Here is a 20,893-nt window from a genome sequence, read left to right as displayed (position 1 = left end):
TGCAGTCACATTTGAGATAGTGTGGTGAAAGGTGTGTGCTAGCTAGTACTAGCTAATAGCTACCATAGCTTTTTTTTTTTAAGTTTTAGAATTGCTGTAAGATCACTGCTGTCTTTTCTCTTAGTTCTAATTCAATGTATATATATTTTTTTAAAGTATGTAACGATTCATCTTAGTGCTTTATTTGCATAAATACACATCTATTTATGTATTTATTTTTTCATATATTTTTTAATTACAACAATAGGGCTCTTACAGCTCAAAAACTTCACGTGATAGAGAACACCTTTTGTTTTGGATTCCGCACCCAAATATTAGTTAAAAACAGCTGTCAGACTTTGTTCCCCAGTGCAAGCAATGGTGTCTTTAGTTAATCTAATATGCTGTAATATGATCCTGTACTTGTGATTCAAACCTGGGACTTCAACTGTTAGACAGACATGCAACCCACAGCACCACTGTGCTACCATACTTTTTTTTTTTTTTTTTTAAATTAATACTGGAATATACTGTATTAATAATAATAATAATAATAATAATAATAATAATAGATTCATTAGTTTTATGGAAGTGAAGTGTTACACTGTCTGTGCTTCAGGCCAGCAGAGAAGGAAGGCCCTGATGGCACTCCACTGGTAAAACTGAACTAAATACAGAACACAATGATTTGCAAACCCTTTTCAACTTATAGTCAATGGAATACAAAGACAATATATTTAATTTAATCAAAGTTTTAAAAAGTGATCATTTACAACTTACATTTAATAGCGTGTCTCGGCTGCACGGCTTCATTTCATTTGTGGGTGATTTTTAATTATTATTTTTTTTCCCTCAGTCAGATTTCAGTTTCATGTTGCCAAGCTGATATTATTTTTTCCCTTCAGGCGTCGACCACACCCACAAAGTTTATTCTTTTAACCAATCCGATTTTAGATTCACCACTCTGTGTCTTGAGTTGTTCCGTCCTCTTAATTGCTTCAGAGATGTATAAGCCTCTGATTGGTTGATCTTAAAATGCGAATCAACGATTGATTTACGGGAGAGCATGAATAAAAATTCACTTTCAAGAAAAACTGTACTTCATGTGACTAGGTCAATCAACACTTTTTCTTCACAGGATGATGATATCTTGCTATGGATTCTACATTCATTTTAGCAAGATCATGCTACAGATTATAAAAGGATGGCATGACCCATATGAAAAGCCGTCCCTGAACATCATTAGTATTTGTGTAGTGACACTTTACATTCTGAAAAATGAACATCATAGCCATCATTTAGATTCAATGGAAAATCAGTGTTCAGTCCCAAGAACCGCCTAAAAATGTCGAGTAAGTATTTCTCAATCTGAAATAGAGATTGTTCAATCGACTGCCAATCTCGAGGTTTCTCCTCAGTCAGGCGATGTGGTTTCTTCACAACCATCATCTGGGCTTGGTTAATACTGGTGATGTTCTCCTGTGGTATTTCTTAACGCAGCTCTGATCTCTGTGGCAAACTGCCCCTTAAGGAGGCGATGCAACAATGAAATCAGAGGTTTATTCTAGCAAAGTGGCTGCCACATGATAGCTAACGTAATAAATCCTTTAAGTAATAGCGAGCATTTTTGCTTAAAACCATGATGTCATCTGGTTGTCTCCTTGCTTACAGTACATGAGAACTGAATGGGACGCTCCATGCAAACATTTAGATCACATAAGAGAAACAGCATTTTGCCGTCACCTGTTTTGTGTCCCATGCCATCTTATGTTCCAGCGCATACTTTGATCTGAATAGTCGGCCAATCAGACTAAGATTCTCTCCCAGCTGGAAAGTAAACACAGTAAACCACAGTCGGCTAATGCATCAAGAGCAACAAAAGGCGACCCAGAGAAACTTTAGACGAGGTTTTGGCAGCCTTCTCTAAAGAACAGTGCAATTGTGCTTTTAGAGGAGAATAAACTTATCGATCCCTGACTTACTTTTGACCTGTACTTTTTTTGTTCTTTAAATTATCCAATAAGAGTCAAAAATCAAAGTCAAGGCACTAGATTCCACTGTAATTTTACCAATGTAGTGTAAATTGTACCTTCAGAAAAACAAAAAGACTTCTTCAGCACTCTACACTATTCTTGACATGATAGACAGCTACAGCGCAGACAGCAACTGATTCCCAACTTCAACTCCCCTGGAGAGGTTCTTTTCACTCCCTCCTCGTTGTGAAGGCAACGTGTCAGCTGGGGAGTCACACCGGTCATTAATGACCTTTGACAGCGTCTGACATTAAGCAAGCAGAATGACACCGTAATGGTGTCACAGGATACTCGGTTTACATACAACAGCACTCCAAAATCATCCAAATGTGTTTGGTGATGTTAATGTCACAGGGTTCACGTTAAGCGTAACACACCAGTGGACTAGACAAGCTTGAGCTATGCCTGTGAATGAACCTTTTAGCGGTGACATGGGTGACAAAGAGAAAGATTCCGCACATTCTTGTTAGCTTTAGTTAACGCGCCACTAAATCTTTTCACTGACAGTGTTAAAGGACTTTTGACACCTCGGTGGTTCATCAAACTGAATTACTGCTGTTGTTTGCCCTGTTAGCCACCCAGGACCGACAACAATTCTGTGGTTCAGAGTTTTTGCCCAAGAGGTCAATTAGACCAAGCTGACATAATATATTCTTCCTGTACTCAATTTCTGTAAGTTTGCAAAGGGTTTTAAAATTAATCAATTATTCAACACACTTGCTCAAACCTAGTCAAGGTACAGTATTGAAAAAATGTTACTTTAAGAATCAAATATTGCTTTGTTTTGATTGACCCTGCCAGAAAAGCACATTTTACTTTGATTTGAAAAAAAATCCATCCTGCAATCGCACCAGTTATCAAGATGCTTCCGCCCATCCCACTTAATAAAGACACATTTCCATCCATGTTTATTTTTACTTTGTTTTATTATAGTCACTATTTTGAGTATTCGTGTTATATTCGAGTTATATGACATTTGAGCCTAATGATTTCAAATCAAGATAAGTTTTTTTAAGGGAAAAAAAATCCTGATAATCACCAACATTAGCTAGCATGTTAGCTCTATGCACCCCAGGATTGTATGTCCTGTATACTGCAGGTTATACATTGTGATATTTCACAATCACAGATCTGTTGTGGTGGTAAATCATATGGTGGCTTGTGATAATAGTTCTTCTAATGTTTTTGAAAAATCCCACAAATTCCCCATCGCCATTTTTGAAAAACATACCACAATACTGCACATTTATTTGTTACACAATCTTTCAACCCATTTAAGAATGATTAAAATACACATTTTAATTTAAAAGTGCTTGGAAAAACGAAAGCAAATAAAAAAAAACGCAATAAAATATAAAAAATTCAGCTGGTTTTACACATTGTAGGAAAATGTGCTTGTCTGGTTGAGTTGTGCCTGACAGCAGCTACTGCATGAGTGTGCGATGCCGCAAATAGCAAATGGTTCACTGTATATATAAGGTTGACTATATTTATAAACCATTTGGTGGTCTGTGAGCATCTTTGTTTAAAGTAAAAAAAAAAAAAGAAAGAAAGAAAACAAAAGGAAGAACAAGAACCCACTGAGTCAATCGAGAGTGTCATCATATATTGTGATTGCGGCAAGCTAGCATAGTTAGCGAGTTACGCTACTCGGTGTAAACAAACTCTAGTGTTTGGTTGTCCTCCAAGACAACATGGAGCCCGACTTTCAACTTAATAATCAGTCGTTCCATTTAAGCCTATGGGAGCAGAAAGGAATTACACACCTTCATCATCTTTTCTCAGATAATAAGTTTATATCATATACAAACTTGGTCCAGAAATATGAAATAAAAAAGGGAAATTTCTTACATTATCTGCAAGTTAAAAATATGGTTAAGAAACAAATCCCAACACTTCAAGATACGCTCCAACTGCCTGTCTTAGCTAAAGATATTATAAAGCTTTCTCCAACAACAATAAAGAAAATATCAAAAATATATAAGTTATTTTTATACACAAATAAAACGTATTTACCGACTTTAAAATGGGAAAAAGACTTGTCTATAGTTCCGGAACCAGACTTTTGGACCCAAATCTGTGAAAATGTATTTAAAATGACCAAACAGACAAATTTGCAACTTATCCAATATAAGATACTTCATAGAACATATATTACACAATATATGATGAAAAAAATGGGACTCTCTGACTCCGACATTTGTCTCCAGTGCTCACAAAACACTGCCGATACTTATCTTCATGCTTTATGGTCATGTACTCCAGTGCTGCATTTCTGGACTAAAATCTTGGAAAAGCTCGCTGATATATTAAACTGTAGGCTTCCTTTATCTCCAAGACTGTGTTTACTAGGTGACTTAACAATAACTGAGCGACCATGTAAACAATCTCAATCTATATTTATAGCCCTTACTATTGCTAAAAAAATAATCCTTGTCAATTGGAAAAATAAACAATCTCTAAATATCGACCACTGGTTAAACTTACTAATAAATTATATCTCAATGGAAAAAATCTCTGCCTTAAATAAAAATCAAGTATCAAGATTTAAACAAATATGGTCTATGTACATAGAATATTTTAATCTCAATTTGGCAACTTAATCCTGCCAAGATTCTGCCTGTTAACGAGAGCCACCACATCGTTACAACTTCTGTTTTCGCTGCTCCTGTATTTGGTATTTTGTATCTGATTGTTTTTATTTTTATATAGTCAGGAACCTAGTTGCTGCTAGTGGGCTCGAGCATACCACACTATACGACACTATACTCAATAACTCCTTAAGATCTATTTCTAGTGGGCACTAAGCATCAACACTTGGTGTTACTGCATGCTAATTAGTCAATTTTCTTGACGCCGTCCCCTGTGGTCGGGCGGGGGTGGTTCTGCCCCCCCCCCCCCCCCCCGTTGTCTGCTCGGTGGCGGTTGCGTCTTGGCCGCTCCCTGGGCCCCCTGTGGGGTGCGGTGTTGGGGTGCTTCCCCTGGTGCCCGGGGCGGTGCCGTCCCGGCGCGGTCCGCTGCTCCGTGCCCGGCGGCGCGGTTCGGGGTGGGTGGGCCTCCGGTGTGCCCCGTGGTTCCCTCTCCCCTCCCCCTTCCTCCCCCCCGTCGCCTCTCCCTCCTCGCCTCCTCCCGCCCATCCTCCTCTGCCTCCCGGTCCCTTTTCCCTTGTCGCCCTCCCTCCTCCTCTCCCCCCCCGCCTCCTGCCCTGCAGCCGCCCTTTCGCCTTCTTGTCGTCTTCTCCCCGCTTCCCCCGCCCCCCCCCCCCCCTTCCCTGTCTGCCCTGCGGCCCCTCCCCCTCCCTCTCCCTGGGCCTGGGGCTCCCTCCCCGGCCCGGGCGTCGGGCTCCGGGGGCCGGGCGAGGGTTTGGGGCCTGCCCCGCTCCGGTATAACTCCTGGTGCCCCGGGCGGGCCCCGGTGGCTGGTGGGCTGTCCGGTAGCCCTGCTGCGCTGGCTGTCCGCCCATTGTGGTGCCGGGTGGATGAGGTGGGGGGCGGCGGGGGGTGGGGGTGCTGGGGGGCGGGCGTGCCACCTACACCCGCCGGGTTGGGTGAGGCCCCGCTGGTCGCTCCTCTTACTCACTTCACTAGCTTGCACTATACACTTTGTAAATATACACATAGGGCACACAACACATTTCTTGGTGGGGTGGGGAAGGGTGGAAACACCGTCTTCACCCTTCAACTCCCCTCCAATTTTAATGCACCTCACGTCCAAGGGGAGGGGTGAGTTGGGGCGGGGAGCCATCAGAGGGGATGGACTGCAGTGCCTGGCAGCGCTGTGGTCCCCCCCATTTGTGTCCCTGCCCCACCACTTTGTCCCTCCATTCCCTTTTTTAATGCACCACACATATACATATTCATTTTTTGGGGGGGGATACGGGTGTGTCGGAGTAGGGGAAATTTTTTCCCTCTGCTCCGACTCACCTGCTCCCAATTTTAATGCACCACACGCACACACTTGTATATACACTGGGTGGGGCCACATTCACGGTGTAAGGGTAGAGCTCGCCAGTCGGCGAGCTGGCGGACTCAGTAACAGGGTTAGGTGTCACTTGTACTCTGGCGTGACGACCGGGGCCTCTCCCCACCGGGCTCGGTGTTCTGGTGTCCCGCCTTCTCCCCTGGTGCTTCCTCCTCTGCTTCCCCCCTCCCGCCGCGGTGCAAATCTCGCGCGGCTGGAGGTGGGGTGGGCACATCTTCCCTCTCTGCGCTGCTGCCCGGTGCCGGTTTCCGGGGGGGGGTGGGGGGTTCTCGCGGGGGGCCGGGTTCGCGGGGGGGGGGGTGGCGGCCGTCGGGGGGGGGCGGCTTGTTTGGGGGGGGGTGGAGGTATGGGTGGGTGGGGGGTTGGGTGCTGGGGGTCGGGGTGTGTTCGGGGGTTTGGGGGTCGGGGGTGGTGGGGCCTGGGTCGTGGTGGATGGCGGGTTTGGGTGGGGTGCGGGGGGGTCGTGGGGGGATGGGGGCTGGGGACCGGTGGGGCGCTGTGGGGGCCCGCTGGGCCTCGTTCTGCGGCCTTGGGCTCGGGGGTGTGGGCCGGGGCTGGGGCGGGGGTGTTCCGGGTATCTGGGTCGGCTCGCTGACCGGTGTCCGCTCGGGTGGCTTGGGGGTGGCCTTGGTGCTGCCGCGGCCTGGGGATTCCGGGGGGGGTGGGGGGGGGGGGGGGGGGGTGCTCGCTTTGCTGGACCGCGGTTGACGGCTTCTCTCTTTGGTGGTGGTCCTTATGCATGCCAGATCCGTCGCACCAGCATCTACTGAAACTCAACAGAAGTACCCTCTCCCTCCCACAGCCCCTTGAATCAGTTGGTGCTGGTGTCTGTGGTTCTCACTTTTCTTTATCTATCCTTCCCTCCTTCCTCTCTTTAGTTTTTCCTCTGGTCACTTGAGATCTTAATTTATTAGAAGTATGAGGTTTCTGGGGTTGGCATAAGACTCCGGTTTTGTAACCACGCAGGAGGGGTCTTGTTGGTGCTGGACTTCACTTTGATGGATTGGATGTACTGGCTTCTATTGATCTCACTCTGCCTTATCGATCCTTCCCTCCTTCCTCTCTTTAGTTTTTCCTCTGGGCTCTTGAGATCTCGCTAAATTTGCTGGAATTTAGAGGCTTCCGGGGTTGGCGTAAGACTTTGATTTTGTAATCATGGGGAAGGCAGGAAGTGTTTGGTCGGTGCTGGATGTCACTTTGATTTACCTTTCTTTTCTCTTTATTTCTTTTTTTTCTGACCTTTTCTCTGGTCTCCTGACCATTTAAATCTCACGACTCTGGCAAGATTCTGAAGTACCTGGTTAAGGCGAAGGGTAATGGGATATTTATAAGGTTTTAGGTGAATGAATGAGTATAAATTTATACGTATTTGCACGCACGCACGCAAACGCACGCAAACGCACACACGCAAACGCACGCACGCACGCAAACGCACGCACGCAAACGCACGCACACATACACACACACAAAAAAAAAAAAAAAAAAAAAAAAAAAAAAAAAAAAAAGGAAAAGAGCAATGATGACAAGACGTTGAATCGGTAAGACTACCGAATGAACAATTCTGAGCTCTTCAAAAAAAAAAAAAAAAAAAAAAAAAAAAAAAAAAAAAAGACAACATGGAGCCTTTACTGGTGACCACAATGACGCAAGGCCTGTGCTCATTAAATATTACCTTTATCCAGCGTAATTTAAGGAAAAAGCCTTCCACCATGCTTCTCTGGCTTTCTTCTAGAAGATCATTCTTTGTGGTTTTGGGGTTAGAGAGTGCTCGCTAGGCGTCATAGACGTTGAGGCCCACTCTTTTGGCTCGCCCAGTCCATTTCCCCCCCTTTCTCACTATACTCCCCCTCTTCTTCCTTCACTTCCTTTGTCAGGAACCAGTTTCACGCTTGTTTAAGCAAAAGCTTTGCCAAAGCGATTGTTGAAGGTTAGCGAAGGAAGGTTAAATACGGGAAGCCGAGATGGATGGACCCCAGCAGCGCTGTACCCCGTGAGGGAACCTGACCCAGTTCTTGGAGAGAGTGTGGTTTGTGGGTGCGGTCCTCTGGAAGACCAGTTTACCTCACATACGTCGAACCCGCTGAACTGAGCACAAAGTCTCGCTATACCAGAACAAGTGCACCGGCATTGTCAATTTTCTTACAAGTCAAGACTCAGCATGAATGGTCGAGAAGGATCTTTTGCCTTACAGATGAGCAGATAGTTCAAGAAGCTTTGCGTGACAGATAAGGAACATACTGTTGAAAGAGAACATTTATGACCACTCAGTGCGTGTGTGGGAGAGCCGTAGAGGAGGTCTTTGTTGATAACAGTGATAGATGATGCTTTCAAGTTATGGATGCAACAAAGAAGATAGACTCGCTGGATCGAGTGAAGCACTATTGTGTGAACACGGTATGTTTACGGGGTTTTCCAGCAAACGCCTTTCAGACGTGAATCACAGTTGCATGAAATAGTCACTGGGAATGGGAGTTGGAGAGAGTACAAGACAATGTTTCTGGGGTAGGCTATGAATCATTAAGAGGAGGAATTTCTCACACAGGAGGGACCTGCTGTGAGCTGTTTTCAGTTTTTCAACGTCACGCTTCACTATGTGGTAACACGGTTACCGAGTGGTTAGCATGACTGCCTCTTAGTAACTATATGCAGAGTTTCAGTCTGCCGCAATTGTCCATGAAGTTTGCATGTTCTACCTGAGCTTGTGTGGGCTTATCCTAAATTCTGTACTCCATGACTTTTTAACTCTGTAACCCATGAAAGCTTCTCAAAATGTTTCTTGACACGTGTTTAAAAACTCGTGGTGCATCATAAGTATGATAATAACCAAATGCAGAAGTAATAATGTAATGTGATAGGAAAATTACTGTATTCAAGTTCCCACATTAGGTACGAATCAAGAATAACTGCACCATGCTGCAGCCACACTCCACTATTATATGCCAACATGAAGTAAAAATAAAAAGAAGCAAATAGAAAAGCCCTAAAACGACGAAAACAAAAAATACATAATAATAATAATAATAATAATAATAATAAAGGATTTTTAAAAATACAATGGGGGTTTGACAGTGCATAGTTGGAAACCATGGCAATCATGTTTTAATTTTTATTCCTATTACAATAACAATGTGTGCTATGTAGAAAGGTGTGCAAAATAATATGAATTGGTACGTATGGTAACCCTAACAAAAACAGAAAAAATGTAGACAGTTTTTGCTATATAGATAACAAAACCACAATTGAGGCAGCTAGACCAATTGCCATGCAGCTTGTGTAACAACAAGTAATGGTCAAATGGATAAAAAGATTTCGTGAGATTGCTTTAAAAGGACAATGTTTTGTATTTTATTTCTTTACTCTACCAAACTATTATTACTGCAGAAGCAGGGTGACCATGCAGACGTCTGGACACGTTCATTTTTATAGATGCAAAATAGATAGAAAATTATCAGAGATTTCAAGATGCCACTCTGCTTGTGTTTTAACAAAACTCCCCCCCAAAAAAAGAAAAAAAAGAAAGAAAAAAGAAAATGTATACAGGCCAGAATTGCCATCCTCCTTAAGCCCCGCCTGCTCGCCAGGGCTTACCTAAGTCAAGGGACACATTTGTAAAATCTCATGGCATACTACCAAACAAATTTGTTACAAAACTAAATAGTGATGACCTCACCTCAATTGACTCACAAATTATCATAGTGTGAAATCTACCAACGCCTAAAGTGTTGTACTTGTAAACAACGTGGTGGACTGTGAAGATAATCGAAAAGAGAAGTAAAAAAGGAACACATCTTTGTCAACGGGGATCATTTTAACAAAACTTCAACTTTCTGCAGCAACTTAGACATGAAACTAAACTTTGTGTTGGACTTATGCTCTCTTAAATAAGACACTCATAACTTCTCCTTATTACGTTTCCAAGTTAATGTGAATTTGGAAACGCACTTGCAAAGTGACAGCTGCTCATACTGTAATCCATACATACACACCCTCTACTTAATTACATAGCCATGCCTCATCAAATATTGAAAATTCAGCCTTTCCAACAATGACTGCAGTGGAATTCAACAAATGGCACATCTGTGCCAAGGTGGAACAATAATTCCAGATGCTGATGGAGTTCTCCCTTCTGTCTTAGCAGCAAGTGTAACATGCACACAAGACAGAAACAGCTGAGCTTACGGAAAATGACTGCGCTGATTATTATCCTCCCAAAAGCGTGTCTGCATATGTGAATGAATGGTTTCACAAGTTCATTAAACACAATTATAATGGGTTATGTTATGTATCACTTGAACTGTACATGAATATAGACATAAATTTGACATATACTTTGAAGGTCTTGGGGGTGGGGGTCTCATTTGTCAATTAGGAGAACTTTACAGGCCGGCTTGCTGAAAAACACATTCCTCTGCAAATTCTTGAGCAACTTAACACAAAGCCAGATGGGTTTGATTGAGAGACTGTCACTACCACTATATCGGTAGTGTGTGACATTTAACTTTTTCAGAGCAGGAAAAGGTCAGGATGGAAGTTTTAACAGTGTAAAGTGGCAAAAAGTCAGGAAACAAGAAACATGATTCACCGTGGTCCAGGAACACCTTGCGTGTGCATGCGTGTAACAATATCACACTTGCGCCACTTGAAAAAATTTACTGTTGCAGTGTTCAAGAAGGAACTTTCACTCATTAGCATAATGAGTACTTGAATAAATAGAAATACAGAAAATATGCCAAATTCATTTCAAACAGGAACTCCACACTCTATGGAGGACCAAAACTGCCAAACTTAAAAATAAATAAATGACTAAATAAATACATGAATAAAATTGGAAATATAAAGGATATAAAAAAATATAATTAAAATATTAAATACAAAATAAACAAATGAAAAAAACCCAAACATATATACAGTATATACACATAAATAAATGAAAAGTCTTTTTTTTTAAGTTATTTTGCACTTCTAAGATATGTACTTTCAATTTGGTTGTATTTGTGTTCTGTAATGATTACATTTTTATTATTTTCTTTACTTTCGATGAATGACTTAATTGAACCAGCAAGTCTGGCTTCTTGTTTGGGCACGTGCACAACCCTCAGTTCCTTTTTGGCTTTATGACGTCATGTGGCCAGGTGTTGGAGAGGAAGAATGAGGCAACTCTACAACCTTGATAATTACAGTCATTTTGTCTCTGCTGGAGGTGCTTATCAAGTTTAGAAAGATATATACAGTTTCATAAACTAAGGATAAAATAATGTCCCTCAAAATCATAAAGTTAAATAAATCTGTCCTTGTAAATGGCATATACATGCGTGTACATGTGTGTGCGTGCGCTGAGCTGTTGCTTCTTCATCAGTCTGTGTGTGTTTACGACTTGTTTGGGTGCGTGCACTGTGGGTGTTTATGTCTTGGAATTTGTATGACTAACACTACACTGTGAGAGAGCGACAGACATAGAAAGTGTGACACACCTGTTCACATCATCCCACCTGGACAACTGTCTGTTTTTACACCCTGATGAGAATGATATGATACATAAAACACTGTATAGACACGTACAGTGATGCCTGCATCAGGACAAAAGGCAATAAACTAACGCAAATCTCCGCTTTTTATATCACAAAAACCTGCCATTTGAACACGGTGCGGTGACTTTTTATATCCACTGTATGCAATGTGTCTATCATGTACTTGCAAACACGTGTGTGAGTGTGCCCGTATCGACAGGAAACCCCAAAGTAATAACTCACAGCTCCAGTGATGGCCAGGGCAGAGCTGCCATCCTGGACCGAGCGGTGCCGCTCACAGCTACAAGCAGGCCGTTCAACTGCCACATGCCAAAGTCTTTATCTCCATCCGCCTGGTCTAGTACATGCGTGAATATGTGGTCACACAAAGAGCGTATGTGGCCAGGATGCCAAGGATGCATTCTGATGTGTTGATCAATGTTTTCAACTGACAACAAAATTGTGCCGTTTTGGAGGGAAGTGGATTTATTTATTTTTTTAAATTAACACCGTTATCATAAAAGCCAAAAGACTTCCTGTGAAAATGGAGATGCACAAGAGTCCAGAGTAGGCCTGTGGCCGAAACAGATCGACAATGTCAGTGCAGTGATAATTTAATCAACGAAAAATGTGTTTGATTTTTTTGCCACGAAAAAATGTTCCCAGATAAAAAATGAAAACTAAAATATTCTTTTGAATACAAACCTTTCAAAAACATGAAACACTTACAATGAAGTGCTTGAAAAGTTTGCTCGTTCCATTTTTAGCCAAGATTTACACTTTTTTTTTTTATATGATCCATCCATCCATCCATTTTCTAAACCGCTTGCTCCTCACAAGGCTCGTGGGGGTGCTGGAGCCTATCCCAGCTGGCAATGGGCAGTAAGCGGGGCACACCCTGAACTGGTTGCCAGCCAATCGCAGGCTACACAGAGACGAAAATCATCCACACGCACAAGCACACCTAGGGACAATTCGGAGCATCCAATTAACCAGCTATATGATCCTCAAATATTTTGTTTGTGCTATGGATGTGTTTTTTGGGTTTGTTGTGTCTTTTCATAACCGTATGCAGTTAAATACAAAGGCAGCACAAAGTCACATGCTAAATTGGAACATTTAAGGCATTACACATGACTGCAGAAAAGGTGTGCGCATTACGGTCAAAAACACATCCCAGACGAGGCAAAAACATTTCCTATCTTCTTTGTCTTATCAACACGGCTGGAGTAAGATAAAACCCTGAGCTGCAACGCGAACAAAAACACTGCCTGGACAGAAGACAAAATCACCAACATGGAGGGTCATGCATTGTAACCATGACTACAGTCCACACAAATATGGCTTTAGTGTATTATTCTAAACTACCAAACGCCTAGAAAATGATGCATATTGAGTGGTTTAATATTTGTATTAATGTGGTGGAAGATGTTCTGTTTCTGATAAATGTGTTCACGGTCAACACCGTCTAAAAGTGGCAAAAAGATTCACACAAATTTTTATGCAGCTTCAGTATGACTGAAAAAAAATGAAATGAGTATAGCTTCAGTACAACCTAAAGAGAATAGCTTTTGGATCTGGAGCTATGGGATCTATTTTTTTTCTTTACTGTACATATGACTCAAAAATTAAATTGTTATCATGGTCTGCCTTTTTTTGCAATATGAAACAAATTAGTACGTTTTGTGCATAGCTTCAGTAGGACCTAATGGTGAAGTGATTAGTGCTAGATCATAATCTGCATCAAAAAACTGGATCAGGATTATTTTTCGAGCACAGAAATATCATGGATGGATGAAGACTAAACTCAAAGCTTTGTGAATGGATCGCAACTGAAATGGGGCATGGGTAAGGTCCAAAGTCAGATTGCATAACTCTTGATCATGACTTGTCAAGTCACTGCAGACATCAATAAATAAATCCAAACTTGATGTGTTTGTGTGTGTGCGCTCTGCGCTCTACTCAGTGCCACCCCTAAGTTTATACTTGCATGTGGAATTTCCGGAAGACAGTAAATTGACACTGCAGCTCAACATATTCACAAAACCTCTGAGGCTAAATCCTCTTGGAATGCTGGTGTAATAACATGTTTATGCATACGTCTAAAATACCACAACTCCGCATTGCTTCTGCATCGTTTTATACAGCTGTAAACTAGCCACACTCAACGTAGAGTTCCTGTTCAATGTCTCCTTTGTCTGTTCCAGTCTGCCAGCAGCACTGATAAAACTGTTTAGACTGCCTAATCTGCAGATATGCCACTGAGGGGAAAAAACAAAAAGAGAAAGCCTGTGTTGTGTTTTGGTCACAAAGCAAGAGCTAGGGGTGTCGGCCCATTTGAAAGACGAGGATGGAGTGTGCCAGGACACGTAGAAACGAGCCACACGTCATCGTCGTAGCAATAACAAGGAGATAAGGCATGATTATGCTGAAAATCAGTCATGGCGGATATCGTACCATACATGGAATGACTGTCATGTAAAGGACAACAACATACAATGTTTGTTTCTCAACACAACAACCTCAACTGGATGAGTATGAGAATGTGTAATAAGCTGATTTGGCGCAGTCCTTTATGGCAGCACGAACCGGCTTCACGGAAAGACGTATTTTCACGAACGAAGCCTGCCGCCTTGTGGCCCCTCCACACTCAGCCACCATTGGTGCCCACAAGTGGTGACTTTTGTGGAGATAATTTTCACGCTCGCATTTGAGCTGAACTAAGAAAGGAACAAATATTTATTCAAGCTCCGTGCCATGTGTTGTGTTAACGCAAATTAGCATAATTAGCTAACATTGTGACCAGCATTAGCTTTTGACAATAATGCTGTAATAATACTCGGCTAAGCTGTGTATGCAGAGGTGGAGGGTATTTGTGTTTGGTGATGTCATGCGCCACACGGCTACATTAATTGACAAGAGTATTTTGGTGGCTTGGTGAAGAAATGTCGCATCCACGAGTCACACAACATTGCTAGCACAGTTAGCTAGAAGCTATGTTGACGAGCATGTTGGGTGCGCGCTCGTTTTGCCAAACTCGGCTCTGCCTCCGCAATGGCAGAAACACACCGACAAGATGTGGCTGGTTGTCAAGCTAACGAAAGCCGGACAGATACGCTCGAGTATGAGACGATTTAACCTAGAAGTATGCGGTAAAAAAAAATACACTAGCACTCAAACATTTGCTAGGAATGAAAATCTATGTCCACTTCTCCATATTTTGTCTGCTATAACCTATTTATCTATGCAAAAAAAAAAAAAAAAGTGCAGGCTGTCATGGGGTTAATGCCTTAACTTTTCTAGAAAGCCACTATCTGGACCATGAACGATCAATTACAAACCACAATCGTTTTTCATCTCAACACACAAGCGCAATTAATCACTCATTTTAATAATGAATTTAACCAATTTTCACAGGCTTGCATACGCAATTGTGGGTTGGTGGTCATTCTGTAATCCCTTCCCTGACTCATGCACTTTACCTGCTTCCACAGAACTCTTAGGCATGCCACCAACAGCCTAAGAAACCTATCAATCACTCTGCCGTGATGCCTCAAGAAGGCTTGCGGTGGGCTGTCTCGCGGCTTCATGTTCCAAGTAGGCCGGTGTTCCCCCCTCCCAATAACCTCAAGTGACAGACAGACACGGCCAAGACTTGCATTTAAAAAGGGATAAACAGCTCTTATGGAATCCTGAATGGAAACGTAAGCAGTGGAACAACTGTGTTAGGAGCAGGTGGGGGAGTGTTATTTGACTTTGCAGTTTACATCAGGCAATTAGAAACATTTTTTTAAATTGATCCAATTGGCCCAAATTGGTTGCGACATACAGAGGGTTCGACTCACTGACCAAGTGTGCAACACTTTTCTGTACAGTTTCGAGCAATTCTTTCCCAGATGGATTTGGGAACTCTTTGGTAAGGTGCTGACTGAAACGAATAAACTCATTTCTTGAAGTCAAACCACAGAAAAAAAGTCCAAAGCACATGATTGGAACCAGCTCACACTTTCATATAATGTATTATGTAAGCAAATGCTGCACAACTATGTAAGTGAGATTAATGAACAGTACTTCTGCACAGCACTCTTGACGAATGCTTGCGCATGTGTTAGTCGGGGAAAATTTCCATGCCTTACACTATATTACCAAACTGATTTGACTCCATAGAGCCATGTTTTTTTTTGTTTTTTTTTAATGTCCTGTGACCTTTAAACAGTCTGCCCCCATTTTGAAAGAAGTCAAGTTTTGTTATGTTAAATGACCAGCCCAGATGTGTTGCCAAGATAGATGCAGAGTGGAAAGACCTGCCATGACATTTGTTATCTATGGACAATTTGCAAGACTCGTTAGGTGGTGAACATGGCAACAGATCTGTCATACATCGTAGGAAAACCAATATTTAAATATATTCTCACCAAAATAAATTAAAACCAGCTGTAATATTTCCAGACCTCCATAGTTGTCCTAAAATTTTTGCAAGATGCCAGGAGCTACACTTTTACTCTTAAAAGAACATTCCTCTAAGTATATAATATTCCCCCGCTAAGTTAAAAATAAATGTCTTATGAATTTCAATGATTTAAAAAACTAAATAAAAACAATCCCCCAGTATATAAAATAAGTCTTCAAAATTGTGAGAACTCGAGCTTTTAAGCTTTCAAATGCTGTGGCTGCGTCCGCTAAACGTGTCAAACCATGTGATGCTGAAAAATGGATGCTACTAGCAACTAGTAAATTTCTTATTTCCATACATCTCTACGCTTGCGCCACGAAAATATATCAGCAGCTGGTGGCTGCAATATATTTAACGTACCGGGTTGTGGCGGGGCTTTCCATGCCACGGTGAGACGTGTTAGCCGCCAGCTAGCTTATGAAGCTTCCGGAGCTACCCTCTGTTGGTAGACGGGAAACGGGCTAGTCCACAGCATCATCTCCTTGCTTGGGAATTAAAATTTCAACGCTGGACTATTCTATACATTGTGGGTGTGTAGGCATATTGTAACTAGCTAGCTAGCTTACTACATGCCGACTGCAATAATGTGTCTCATAAGTATGGTTTAATAATTGTGACAGTTCGTCCCAGGAAATTATTATTCCTGTTTGCACCCACCCAATCCAAATATACAAGGTTCCATTGAGCATTTGCTTGCCAACTAGTAAGCTAATCATTGCCATTGCCGACAATATCATACATCAGCCATTTCAAAAACTCGCCAAGGTATAACTATTCAAATCCTGATTTTTATTAAAAAGTGGACACATGTTCCCCAGCACCTTTATGTGGACCCACAATAAAATTATGTGAGTTCCTTGGGCCTCGCCCAACCTCAAACATTTGTTCATATTGCCAACTACTGACCAAATAAAAATATAACATACTTGGTGGACGTAAGACAACAAACAAGCTACAACAAACCTACTGCAAAAGATTGATGACTTCCTGTGTGTGTCGATGTAGCACCTCTGTGACCTGCAGGCTTTAACCTCTTTGCAGCTTTTCCTCTACTAAAAAGGTCAACAGCGAGTGGTCAGCGCCGTCTGTCAAAGGCAAGACGAGAGAGACGCCGGCCTCAGACCGACACCACTACACCACAGTCAGCTCTCAAGATAAACAACCCCTCTCCGCATGTGTACGGTTGTGTGTGGGGAGAAAAAGGTCATTAATTAAAAACAACACTGGGAAGCGGTTGCACTTAAATGTGTGACACACAATAGCGAAAGTGTCCCACAGCTGACACATAAACATCACAGGAGTTCAACTCACATGGTGTCTTGTTGACGTACTCTTCTCCCATGAGGCTTTGCTTAGTCACACTGACGGTAAGTTTCCCTTTTGTCTGCTGGAGAACAAACTTTTATTGGATTTGCTTCCGATGTGAGACATGTGAACTTAGTTAAATATTGTTTTAACTTTTAAAAACTTCTCTTATTAAATCGGGCACAAGAACAAAAGGGAATTTTCTAAATACACAGTTAGTGTCTTTACAAATGCCCTTGGCCGTGTCCTTCCTGTTCCTGGCCGCTTTTCTCTAAAACTTTCCATCTGAATTCCATCAAGTGCGGGACAGATTAGGCCCAAAGGGCAGCAGTAAAAATGAATGAGATGGATTAAATCGCCGCTGTCATTCAAGCAATCTGTGTGATAGATCATCACACCTGATAATGTACTTATAGTAAAGCCGACATAGCCTTAAACAGGCGAAATAAAACGTGCCAAAAATGATTAGTGTAAGGTATGCATGCAAGACACTTGTAATGGCTCCGAAGGGGAAACAAACGCACACCATTTGGAAAAGTCTGCAGCTTGCATTTAAACTTTTAAAAGGTTTTAGTGTCTAATCTGACACCATTGTGAATTTACTACAGGACTATAAAGCCATAAGTTCAAACCATTTTTTTGCACCATGATCCTAGAGCAACTTGCAGGAAATCATGCAAAAAGTGAAGCACTATATTACATTTGAAATAGAATTTTATGAGCAACACGAGCATCATTACAACTGTGAAAACTCAAATGATAAACACAAATACTGCAGACATGCAGCTGGGAATAGTGCATGTTTTGCCAGAACATGCACATAGCTACAGAATTGCTTTGCTTGGCTATAAATAGTAAGCCTGTAACAAAGTATTGGAACCAAATTAGCGAACCTCAAAAAAACAAACGCGCCACCTTTGAAGCGGCAAAACCACGACATGCACCTTCCAACTTCAAGAGTTTGTCTCCAATCCAGATAGTCATATGATCTCACAGTGCTACCGAATTTATTATAATTATCATCAATTTTATTAAAAAGAAAAAAAATTAAGCCTATATTCAAGTAAGGCATTTCAAATTCAAAAATATCTCAAATTTAGATATTTTTTGAAGACAGTGCATCTGCGCCATGGCACAACTATTATTGGATCCTGATTTTCAACATGCGCTGACTGCAGTGACAATTTGGTGGCAGTAAGTCAATCTAAACCTGCTGCCTGCTCAGCCTACATCTAACACCAGAAACGTGGTTGGTGTATGTAGACTGCGGGCATGACCTTATCATTTCCAAAGAATTCTAATTCATTAGCCGGTGCACACATGTCACGAATCCAATAGTGAATTTACATACACTGTGACTGAACTTGTGTGCAGGATCAGAACATTTCAATGCATTTGTTAGTGAATGAGGCCCAATAACGACAGCTCTGATGGGTTTGATTGATGGCACTAAAAGGACGACTGGAAAATCTTCTACTTCAGCCATCACTGGAAACACAAACTGATTTATATCCTGTGCGCACGGTGTGTGTTCTCAGGGGGCCGTTTAGCAGATCACTTTATCACGTCTTGTCCATCCACACATTTTGCTTCAAGCTGCCTTGTCTTTCATCATGAAGGAGACATCAGGAATCTACTGTATGTGGCCATGTGTGAGTTACAGACATGGAGAGTACAGTGGGGCAGTCTCCAAAAGTGGACCAATGTGGCGCTTAATCAGGATGAAGAATAACAAAAGCAGTGAGCAACCAAAACAGCCAAATAAAGCTCCTCAGCCAAATAGACCAAAATCTTGTTACACCACCTGCGCCACAAGTTAGACCTGGTTTTACAGAGTCTATAATGCCATCTACTTGTTGTCACTAAATTGGAGCTTGGTGCGCCAGGACGTCCAGAGGTGTAGGGCGTCTATCAAATTCACAAACACGGCAGATTAGACTTTTCCCGACATGAAAATGTAGATGCGCCTATTTTGCGCACCTGTCTACGAAAATAGAGCTCTAGTGTCTGTAACGCTCCTCAAGCATCTCCTTGCTCCCATTCCATACGCCGAAGGGTAAATAGTTTTACTTTATTTTTTACTCATTTTTGTTACAGTTTTTAACATCTCATTATAACTGTATGACAATGTTACTTAAATATTGACTATACATGTCATTAAGGAACTTTGTCATGGTGGCAGTCAGAGCCTGAAACAATTTAATTCATGTTATAAAGTAGTTTTGAAGTCAACTGTGTTTGACTTTGGAGGTTCCACTACAAATTTACAAAGAACAGCCATGAGCCACTTTCGTGTGTTATGACATCCACCCACCACACCCTGAAACTCAGACACATGCATGCACCTGCAGGACAGGACGTCCAGTGAGAAACAGGTGCTTCCCATTCACAGAAAGGTAAACTATCCCAGGACACTCATCACGTGCAGGCGCACATAAAGTTTGACGATGCTTGCTATTAAATATAAAAGTCAACACGCTGGGGCCCAATTAACATTGTCTAGCCCTCCACAAGGGGGGACTATACGTCTCAAAACCAAACTTTAAGACAGGCACTTTTCGCAATCTGCAAGTCTTTATATATGTTTTTTTTTTTTTTTTTAAGAACGATAAAAGAAAGAAAAATTATAGTGTGATTCCAGCAGAACAGCTTATCAGAGTTATACAGTTACTCAAAGGTATAAATCACATGTGGAAATGTCAACATCATGCTCCTACGAGTTTTACTGCTCTCGCAAGGCAAATAATAGCGTCTCACTTTCTTTATGGAGGATGTCTTTTTATGCTTCATTTCTAGGTAACGTCAACTGAAGAAAACATCAGACCGCAAAATTCATCTATATATCTCTTGTCTACCTTCATACAAAACTGGAAGATCTATAGCTAGCCTGCATCAGATGCCTTGTTTAGATTTGTCCCTTTCCGGGGGAGGTGGTAAAGCAAAGCACATTATGATGACTGTTGTTTAATGGGATTATTTAGTTTCATTATTAATTTGAACCATGTGGATACTTGCTGCTTCTGTTTTTTTGTTGTTGTTTTTTTTGTTTTTTAAATAAACAAAAGAGTGGACAACTTCAGCTTGCAGCTTGAAATGATTATATAGCAACAGCAATAGGCCAGCGTCAAAATCATGCCTTTTGAGTTTTTGTAAACTTCTACCGCTAAATAACAAAATGAACACACTATTATCATTACCATTCCTCGTTTTTACTCTACTTAATTGTAGCTCATTGTTTATACTGTTGGATGGGACACAGATTTTTTATTTTATTTTATTTATTTTTTGTCGTCAAGCTATGAAACATTTTATGTGGTCAGAGAAAGCACCACTGTCCTCTGACTTGAAATGAGGAGCTAGCTGCTGTATCATGTGCAACTGGATGCCCATAAACATAACTCATCTTGGAGTGAGTGAGTGAGTGAGTGAGTGAGTGAGTGAGTGAGCGAGCGAGAGAGAAATATTTCCTATAGGCTACTGTATTCAAAGTACTGTCTGAACTCAATTTCTGTCTTTTACATGCTGTGCATTGCAATTCCTTAATCAATTATTTTTTATACAATATTTTTAGTACTTACTTTAATTGCTGATTTACTTAAGAATGAATGCATACTGTTAAAAAATTGTATGTAGAG

The 20,893-nt window shown here is 41.6% G+C and overlaps 1 protein-coding gene across 1 annotated transcript in view; it reads right to left on the bottom strand.

The window, feature by feature from the left end:
* The window catches only part of s1pr5b (sphingosine-1-phosphate receptor 5b), a 69,449-nt gene that overhangs the window by 22,067 nt on the left and 26,489 nt on the right, over nt 1-20,893 (bottom strand). The gene's annotated exons all lie outside the window — the stretch shown is intronic.

Source organism: Festucalex cinctus, chromosome 6, assembly GCF_051991245.1.
Source record: "Festucalex cinctus isolate MCC-2025b chromosome 6, RoL_Fcin_1.0, whole genome shotgun sequence".
NCBI classification, from domain to species: Eukaryota; Metazoa; Chordata; class Actinopteri; order Syngnathiformes; family Syngnathidae; genus Festucalex; species Festucalex cinctus.
This window is presented reverse-complemented; position numbering and strand designations above follow the sequence as displayed.